The 8,669-nt window shown below is 37.1% G+C and overlaps 1 long non-coding RNA gene across 1 annotated transcript; it reads left to right on the forward strand.

Annotated features, from left to right (window-relative positions):
* The first annotated feature begins 889 nt into the window (after positions 1 to 889).
* On the forward strand, positions 890 to 1,574 carry LOC119767651. The gene is made up of 3 exons (XR_005277633.1): positions 890 to 1,197; positions 1,257 to 1,434; positions 1,496 to 1,574. It is a non-coding gene; the product is annotated as an uncharacterized LOC119767651 (long non-coding RNA).
* Positions 1,575 to 8,669: the final 7,095 nt, after the last annotated feature.

Raw genomic sequence — 8,669 nt, forward strand, 5'->3', positions numbered from 1 at the left:
AGACGAAGTGAGGGGGGAAGAGATTTTGACATTTTTATGCCCGCATCTGGCCCGCCGCCTATTTCGTCGGTCACTGAGCCGCCGGTCGTTGTCAGTGACCGAGTCCAGCTAGGTACTGATCGTACAATACTAATGGTACGTTCGTTTGAACAGCCAGTGCGGCACTGAGTGCCACACTCGTCGGTGCCAGTTTTGGTTCAAACGAACATTCTTTTTCAGTGTGCATGGAACTCGCATGAAACTGAAAAAATATCGAGTGCGGCACTAGAGTTTCAGTTCCAAGATGGCGGCGAAACTCGTGCGGAACTAGCGCGAGTTTCTTCAAACAAACACTTTGACAGCTCTGAGTGCGGCACTCAGTGCGGAACTAGCCCTCAAACGAACGTACCATAAGTCACAACAAATTTTCGGGAAAAGAAAAATCCTCACATTTACACGCTTATGATAGATACGGTAATTCATTCAGTGTTTACACGGTTTAAACCTACAATTATAAGTAAAAAATGAGTACTTTTCTATAACCGTGCACGGATTTTTCTAATTCCCTTGCAACGTGTAGGAATGATTTGTTTTGATTTTGCCAGAGTTTGACAGAGCACTTTTCAGTTGGCCGCCTACCACCCACCCGCCTGCTGCGATTGCTTTTTTTTTGTTTACGTGGGTGTCGGGTTTCTTTTTGATTTTTCCTGATGTTTAATTTTTGTCAGTACAAGTAGTTTTGCAACCGTCGAATTAATTATTCTTCTGCTTCTCCTGTCGCGCTTCACGGTAGTTTTTGTGTGATTGTTGTTTGTGTCTGAAAATCCGGGTAATGAAGGAGCAAATCCGGACAAATGCGATAACGTTGTAACCGTTGGTAAGAGGAACCTGAGCCTCAAGCCGCATCTTATCAGCAGTGGTATCTGTGAGGGAGTTCCAAATCAGCGTGGGCAAAAACATTCTGGAGTCAGAATCGGCTGGCTGGCTGTTTTGGTGTTGCTGTCGCTACCAGGTTTCACCGCGGCTCAGCTGGTAACCTCAAATGTTCTGTAAATCCTGCCTCAACAGTCAACCGTCGCCATCTGGACGTATTATATTCAATCCGTTTCATTTGAAACCGGCTATAGTCGCGTTCCGGCGAACGGTCAACGTGTACGTGGCTGATAACTCTGCTGCTCGAGGCTGTGGTTTAGGGAAAAGCTGGAGTTATTGATAACGGTAAGATCCTCCAAGGAGATGCTGTTTAAGTTGTAAACATTGTTTTTTTTTTTACGCAGCACAGCGCTGAAGCTTCCAAAAAACCGCAACGAATCATCTGGATTAAGATCAGACGACTAGGTCGTGTCGATCTACTGCTGGACGCCGTTACTTGGTCTGCCATTTAGTTGCTATTGTCAGGTCATCCGACGTTACATGGCGGCTCCGAAGTGTTGCACTCTGTTATGCTCGTTGCTTGTAAGTTGAATTAAATTCTTTCCATTGCTTGAGTCAACAATTTGTTCTTTTTCCCAAGCAGCTCGCCCACGACGCCGATCCATTTGTCGGGGACCTCAAATACTTGCAGCAATGACTACACTACTCAGTTGGTTTTAGTTACACAGGTGATTATAGTAGTATTTACTAAATTAAATACAATTTCGGAAATAATAATGTCTTTAGTTGCAGCTCTCGGTTTGATGTTGACAAAAGTCCAAGGTTCTGAATCAAGCAAAGCCGGCGTGGGATTGCATGCTTCGGCTGGCCATCCGTGACCGCCTTTCGCACAAGTCTGTAATTGGAGCATTTCATTGGACCACCTGGAGTGCAAACAGATCATGATGGACATCCTCGCCCAAATGGGGTACGCACATCTGCAACAGGTGGACGTGTCGGCTGAAGGCTTTCGTATCAACTTAATTCCAACATTGTTTTCATAAATGTAAGCAATCAATGTTATTTATTTCTTTTAAAATCCCGCAGAGCTAAAATCACAATCTACATTCTCAGTGAGCCAGCACGTTTCGTGATATTTCATATCGCTCCGTTGAATTTTAAATCTGATACTTATTTTCTTGCTATCAGCTCATAGTAGTTTGGAATGATTTACTTTTGTGTCTTAAAAAGATAACAAAAGTTCACCGTTTCAACCAACGTTGAGCTTCTGAAGCATTTGAAATTTACATCAGATTCAAAATTCAACGGGGTAAAAAAATTTTGGGGTTCGGTAAAATTACATCGATTTCATCGGAAAATTACACGTTTCTGAAGCGAAGTTTGTTCGGCAAGTTTACGTCGGATGGCATTTAAATTTACAATGAATTTGATGTAAATTAGCATCATTAATGACGTGCACTTTTGGTACATCATAAATGATGTAAATTTACCCGAATTTTTTTTTCTGTGTAGGCAACCTAGATTATAATATATGAATAAGTTGGTTTGTTAATGCTAATGCTCGTACTTAATAACATATTTGATAGAGTATCATTTATCGCTGTATAAGCCCGAAAAACAAAAACATTTTTTGTCCCTATTCTATTGCTTCTAGGGGCCTCGTGGCGCAGTGGTTAGTGGCTTCGGCTGCCGATCCCTAAGTTGCTATGGGGCGCGGGTTCGATTCCCGCCTTATCCTCCTGGCCTTCTATCGGATCGGATGGTTTATTGATTTGGTGGCAGTTTAGTAATTGTTTTTGCACTGGGATTGTGCAACCCACCAATAAAAACACATTGCCGGTGGTTGGAAATTCGGGTGACGGCTCTCATGCATGTGCTGAGCGATGAAAACCGTGACGCTGAGTGTCAACAAGCGGTAAGCAAAAGTGGTGAATATTTTGGACCTAATGGGCACCTAGCGATTTGCCAAGAAAAATGTGAAGAGTGATATTTTTTTTGCTTTATTTCTAATTTAGGAGGGAAAAGTGAACGATCCTTGCCCATCAAAATAAAGATAATGACTGCAGGTATCATTCTCAAGTGGCAGATTCCTGCCAGGTTTGGCAAAATGCACAATTTCTATGAAAAGGGTTTGGTAGACCCAAAATAGGTACTAGGCCCAAAATAGGGACAAATACCCTATTTGGCACAGAGTCCTAAAATAGCCCAAGGAACAATAATCAGCTTGTGGAACGAGGTTTTGAAAAAAAGTCCCATATTCTGGGCACCTTACTGTACTGCCCATGTTCGCATAAATGTCCCATATGCAAAAACAGCAAGCTGAGAAAAACGCTAAACAAGTTTGTCCCACACATAAGGCTACGTGTTAAGTTTTCACGAAAAAACTGGATTTCCTCCTGATTTCTAGAACAAAGTACTGGATGTTATAGGCTCTTTTGAAAGAGCACACGATTTTGAACCAAACTGCATCAAAAACTCAAAAGTGACGAAAATGCATATGGGACATTTATGCGATCATGGGCAGTGTAGACTCATACAAGCTTCAGATAATCGAGACTTATCGTTAAAAACTGGTTGAATTCTACAATAACTTTGCAGTATAACCCCACGATAGCATTAGATATGCTTAAAGTCATTTTCCCCTTGATGAATTGTTCCAACTGTTGGCAACACTGCTGCTGCAACTGTGACTCATGCATGAAGGTTGCAAATGCAAACGATTTCTCCGGGTACTTTAATCCCGCAAGGATTCATGATACGGAAATTGTTTCTCAGTGCGCCCGTGTGTTTTTGTGTGTGTACTGAGTGTGCTGTACTTCATACTAGAACACAAGTGTGAAAAGACTGTGCGAGATAAACTGGGACGAAGCCGATTCAGTCCTGGCCAGCAGCATCGTTACCGTATTTGGGAGTTTATTTTGTTCTTTGTCCAGTGCATACAGTCTATTTCTCTTAGAATAATATGTCAAATTTGGATTGACTTATTTAAGGTAACTTTACAGGAATTACCTTAGATATATTAGAGAATTTTTTAGGTAACTTTAGAATTGTTGCTGATCTAAAAAAAGTGTAATAATGGAACTTGGACTATATGTTATACAAACCTCTTCCATCCAACAGTTCATAAACCAAAGAGAGCACATGCATGCATGAGGAGCAGCAATCGTAAAGGACCCAAGCAAGGAAATGGTCAAAAGTGGCAGCATCCTCGTCGAAGGCGCTACTCCATGGAGATAAACCCCCTCCAAAAATGCTGCCCCTGCTCGTGAAACCATCAGAACACAGACGCAAGAACTGCGGCGCCACATTAGTTCTATTTCTATAATATTTTATTTCTTTTCGTCTGGGAAAATTTGCCAAAAAAAGCATGCGAACGAGTATACGAGTGAACACAAGCGGTATATTATTTATCATCTTGTGCTCGAATGATCTACACGGAATGAGGGACTGGGGTTTGAGATCGCCCAAGAGGAGGGACCCTGCGGACCTCGTGAGGAACTGGACACGTGAACACTGGGCAAGAGACTCTGGAATTGGATTAACACATAGGCTGCCAAGCAGATTTTCTTAAATTTCTTTTTGTAACTTAATGTTCAACAATTTAACGGTCAATTCGAAATTTCAGAAACTCACCACCATAATTTTGAATTCACCACAGCTCATTTACATTCGTTTGATAATTGTTCGAAACTTAGTTTTGACTTTCTGAAAGTTGATAAGATTTTTTTGTAATGAGTTTAATCCCGATCTGCTCGAAAGTTGAAATGTTGATGTATAAAAGAGCAAAATATTTCAAAATTTCCACTTGCTCGTCTAAGTGTTAATAGGAAAAGTGAAGCCCCAGACACGCTGCATGTCATTGCGGGTCGAGTTGTGGCTTGCCAGACGCTCGCTCTGTTGGTGATTTGAGTTAGAACTTTCGATGACCCTGTAACAAGTTGAAGTCCAATCGGGAGCTTCTTTATTTTTCCCCCCAAAATGTCATTTGCGACGATTGCGAGACGGTTCCTGATGGGTGTCATCGACTGGACACACTCCATTGAACCCCCCCGCTGGCAACCCCTTTTTCGAATGTCCTTTCGAGCGACTGACGAATGGTCCAAAAATCGTCATTTAGGCGAACTCGTCTTAGAAGTCGCATTTGCCGACGGGGTTGCATACTTTGGGGCGGATTCGATTCTTGGGCAGCAGGGACATTTGCAATGCAAGTTGGCGCGCTTGGCAGCAAATATATCGTTATACAGCCAAATAAATATCTCGAGCCCCCCTCCCTAGGGCTGGAGACAAATAAAATAAACACTTTGACTGTTTTTCAGCTTGCCAAACGACACTCCTCCTCTGATTTTGGAATTGTCTTTCTTATCAGAAAATATTGGAACTAATTGTTGAAAAAAATGAGAGGTGAAGTTAAATCATCTGTTTTCCTAAACACAAAAAACGATTTTTCTCAAATAGTTTGTGATTTGTTTTCAATTCAATTTAGTTATTTTCGTAATAATTTTTTTTTTGCAAAATATTTAATTGAACTATACGCAAAAACAGTCCAACAAAACAATGCTAGGTGAATTAAAGTCTATAACACATCCAACAAACACATTCTGGGCTGAGCTGCAACATTATTTATTTGATTTGTAGTTTTGAATGATTAATGGAACTCATTTTTGGCACTTTAGGCAGTTGGCGACTAAATTCTCAGCAGTCTTTTTAAATTGAGTTTTTTTTTTTACGTTTTTTCCTGATTTGATAAACTGCAACAAATCGGAGCCAATGTCCGAGCTAATTGTGGTGTAATGGTCATTTCGGGTGGACATTAACTTGGAAGAATTATGCGAATGGGGGAGACCGCTTGAGAAGTGATGCATTTTAAGTTATTGTGCTAGACATCAATTTATCATGTTGGTTGGTGTGTAGACGCAATTTTAAATGATCCCAAAAGCAATTGGGTACTCATTATTTGTCTGACAAGCATGAACTTAAATGATGTGGATTTGATTTATGAAATTTGCAAACTGATTGTAGTATTTGAACATTTGCAAATGCAACTTTTTTTAATAAGATAAAAACAATTCTAACAATTTTTTTCTTTATGAGTTTTCTTTAAATACCAACCTGTTATTTTTTCAAATTTTTATCGAGATGATAAAAGTGCAACATGGAGTTAAACTTTTTTCAAGCTACTGTAAAGTTTACTATGACAGCTGCGAATGTTTCACTCCATGTTAGGGTATTTTAACCATTAGTGGACCCCCTAGTAGAGCCGAAGCACATTTTTCACAAATTTTCAATATTTTAAGCACTTTTTCATAACCCTTTGTACAAAACAATGAAATATGAAGTCTTTTGAACAATTTTGACTATTTTTTTCATCAGTTTATTTGTTTTTGAGCAGAAAAATAGCCAGTTGAAAAAAAAGTTTTTTTTGCCTGTTATGTACCCCCTTTTCCTATAGTGGACCCGGGTCCATAATCCGATTGTGGACCCGGGTCCACTATAGGCAAACTGTTATTTTTATACCAAATTTATGCGATATTTGATGTTTTGATGCAAGGTGTAGGTCTAATGATAGATATAATGAAAAAAAGATGGATTTTGCTTACTTTTTCTCATAAATAAATATGTTTTGTTAACAAATTTGGCTTTAAACAACAAAAAAACCTAACAGACATTTAAACACATTTAATTTCGAAAAAGATCATAGAAAACGTTTCAAAAACCACTGTAAACATAAAAATAATTCAAAAAAGTAATTTTGATGCAAATTTTTCCATATTAATTACATAAATGGTTGACCGAAATAAACAATAGATTTGTTTACAGTGGCTGATAAAACCACACCTGTTTATTTAAAAAAAATTGTTATTGATTTATTATTATAAAATTTCATTTCAAACTGCCATTATGATGCTTCAGTTAAATACAATTAACTATAGCTTTGATTAATTATAAATTCTTACGGCTTCAGCATTGTTGGTACTTTTAACATGAAAACAGCTATATTTATACTCATAATTGAAAAAAAATTGCGTTTAGGTTAATAACAACAAGCATTTATTGTATATTTAAGAGAAACTTTTGCTTAAATACACAGTTTTCTTCATTTTTTAAGGTTAAATTAACAGGGGTCCACTTTTGGAAAAGTTTGGATTTTCGTTGTCCTATATTGGACCCCCCTAATTTTTGTTCGAAAATTTCAGTTCTTCGCTTTATTTTAGTAAAGTTCCTTAAACTTACATTATTTCGACTTGCTGAAGTTAAATAATCAGTCAAAAAATGATTGGATAGTTAATTCAATCATTAAAATATAAATGCAGTTTTGTTGTGAAAATGCTAGTGGCCATGGCTGATTTCAGATGTCGAACTCAAAACACTTATTTTGGTAAAAAGGACAATTCAATATCAGTCAACATTGATTTAAATGATGCTGAACATGTCAAATAAAAGATTTATAGACAACAACACGCTTGAAATTATGATTTTATTGATTTTTTCATCAAAAACCCTTCAGAGGGTCCACTATAGGAAAGGGGTCCACTAATGGATAACGTACCCTACCAGCTCACATCTCTTTTTTTCAATTTTTCGATTATTTTTTACCATTCTTAGGCTCAAAGAAAACATTTCGCATCACAGGTTTTCCCATACAAATTTGAAAGCGGTTTATGGAAAAAAATTGAAAACCTGTATCTAGAGAATTATATTTGTTTCATTCAGTGAAGATCAAGCAATTTCCACTCTAGAAATCTAAATTGTTTATTAATCAAAAGTTCTTCTGATTTCCGCGAAACTTTGTCCTAAGGGATAATTTTGGTTCCTGATCACGAATCCGAGGTCAATTTTTCGACTTCTCGTGGCGTAGGGGCGGTATGACCTCTTTAATTTTGAACTTTAAAAAAATACGTGTTTTTCAATCATTTGCAGCCTGAAATTGTGATATTGTGGAAATTTGGTGTCAAAGAGAAATTTTTGTCTTAATAACACAATGACAACTTTTGTTTTGGTAAAATCGTGAAATTGTCTGCTCTACAACTTTGTAGAATATTGATACACTCTAAAAAATAACCATGCAAAGTTACAAAACCATGTAATTTTATTACTTAAAAATTACCCTTCTGAATTAAGCTTCATATATTTTAATTTTTAGAAAAAAAGGGAGAGCAAACTATCAAACGAATTTGATTCATATTAAATGTTATTTATGTAAAACTGTGATGTAAATGTTTTATCGATTACTTTAAAATATCCTGTTATCATTTACTTTAAAAATTCGTCATTAGTCGTTTCAAATATTTTTGAAGATTGAGTTCCTCATTTTTTTTATGAATTAGACTTTTTGCGGTGCTGTTCATCTAAATACCAAAAGTTTACAAATTATTTTAAAGTGATGTCCAAATACACACAAAATAAAAATTGTAGGAAAATATGTATGTCCAGTGCCATCCCGTGTTTGGTGCCACGACTTTTCGACACATTTTTTCTCGTCAAAAATGACTGATGAATGAGACAAACTTCATTTTTTCGAAAACAAATCTAAAAATTCACACAACCTCGCACACAAAAATGAACAATTTAAAATTGACGTTAATTTTTGGCAAGCAAAAATGTTTGAAAAATCATGTTTCCAAAAACGGAATTGTACTTTATTGAAAAGTGTTCAATTAATTGTTCTTTAATATTCTTTAAAATTACACGGAGGAAATCGTGGAAAAGCCATTCATTAAATTAGGAACCACGAATGAAGTGTTCATTCATGGTTTAGATTTTTAAAAACGTTGAATTTGAACAGTTTGTTTCTAGTTTTCAACTTTTTAACGATTATG

The sequence above is a fragment of the Culex quinquefasciatus genome, chromosome 2 (genome assembly GCF_015732765.1).
Source record: "Culex quinquefasciatus strain JHB chromosome 2, VPISU_Cqui_1.0_pri_paternal, whole genome shotgun sequence".
In the NCBI taxonomy this organism is placed as follows: domain Eukaryota; kingdom Metazoa; phylum Arthropoda; class Insecta; order Diptera; family Culicidae; genus Culex; species Culex quinquefasciatus.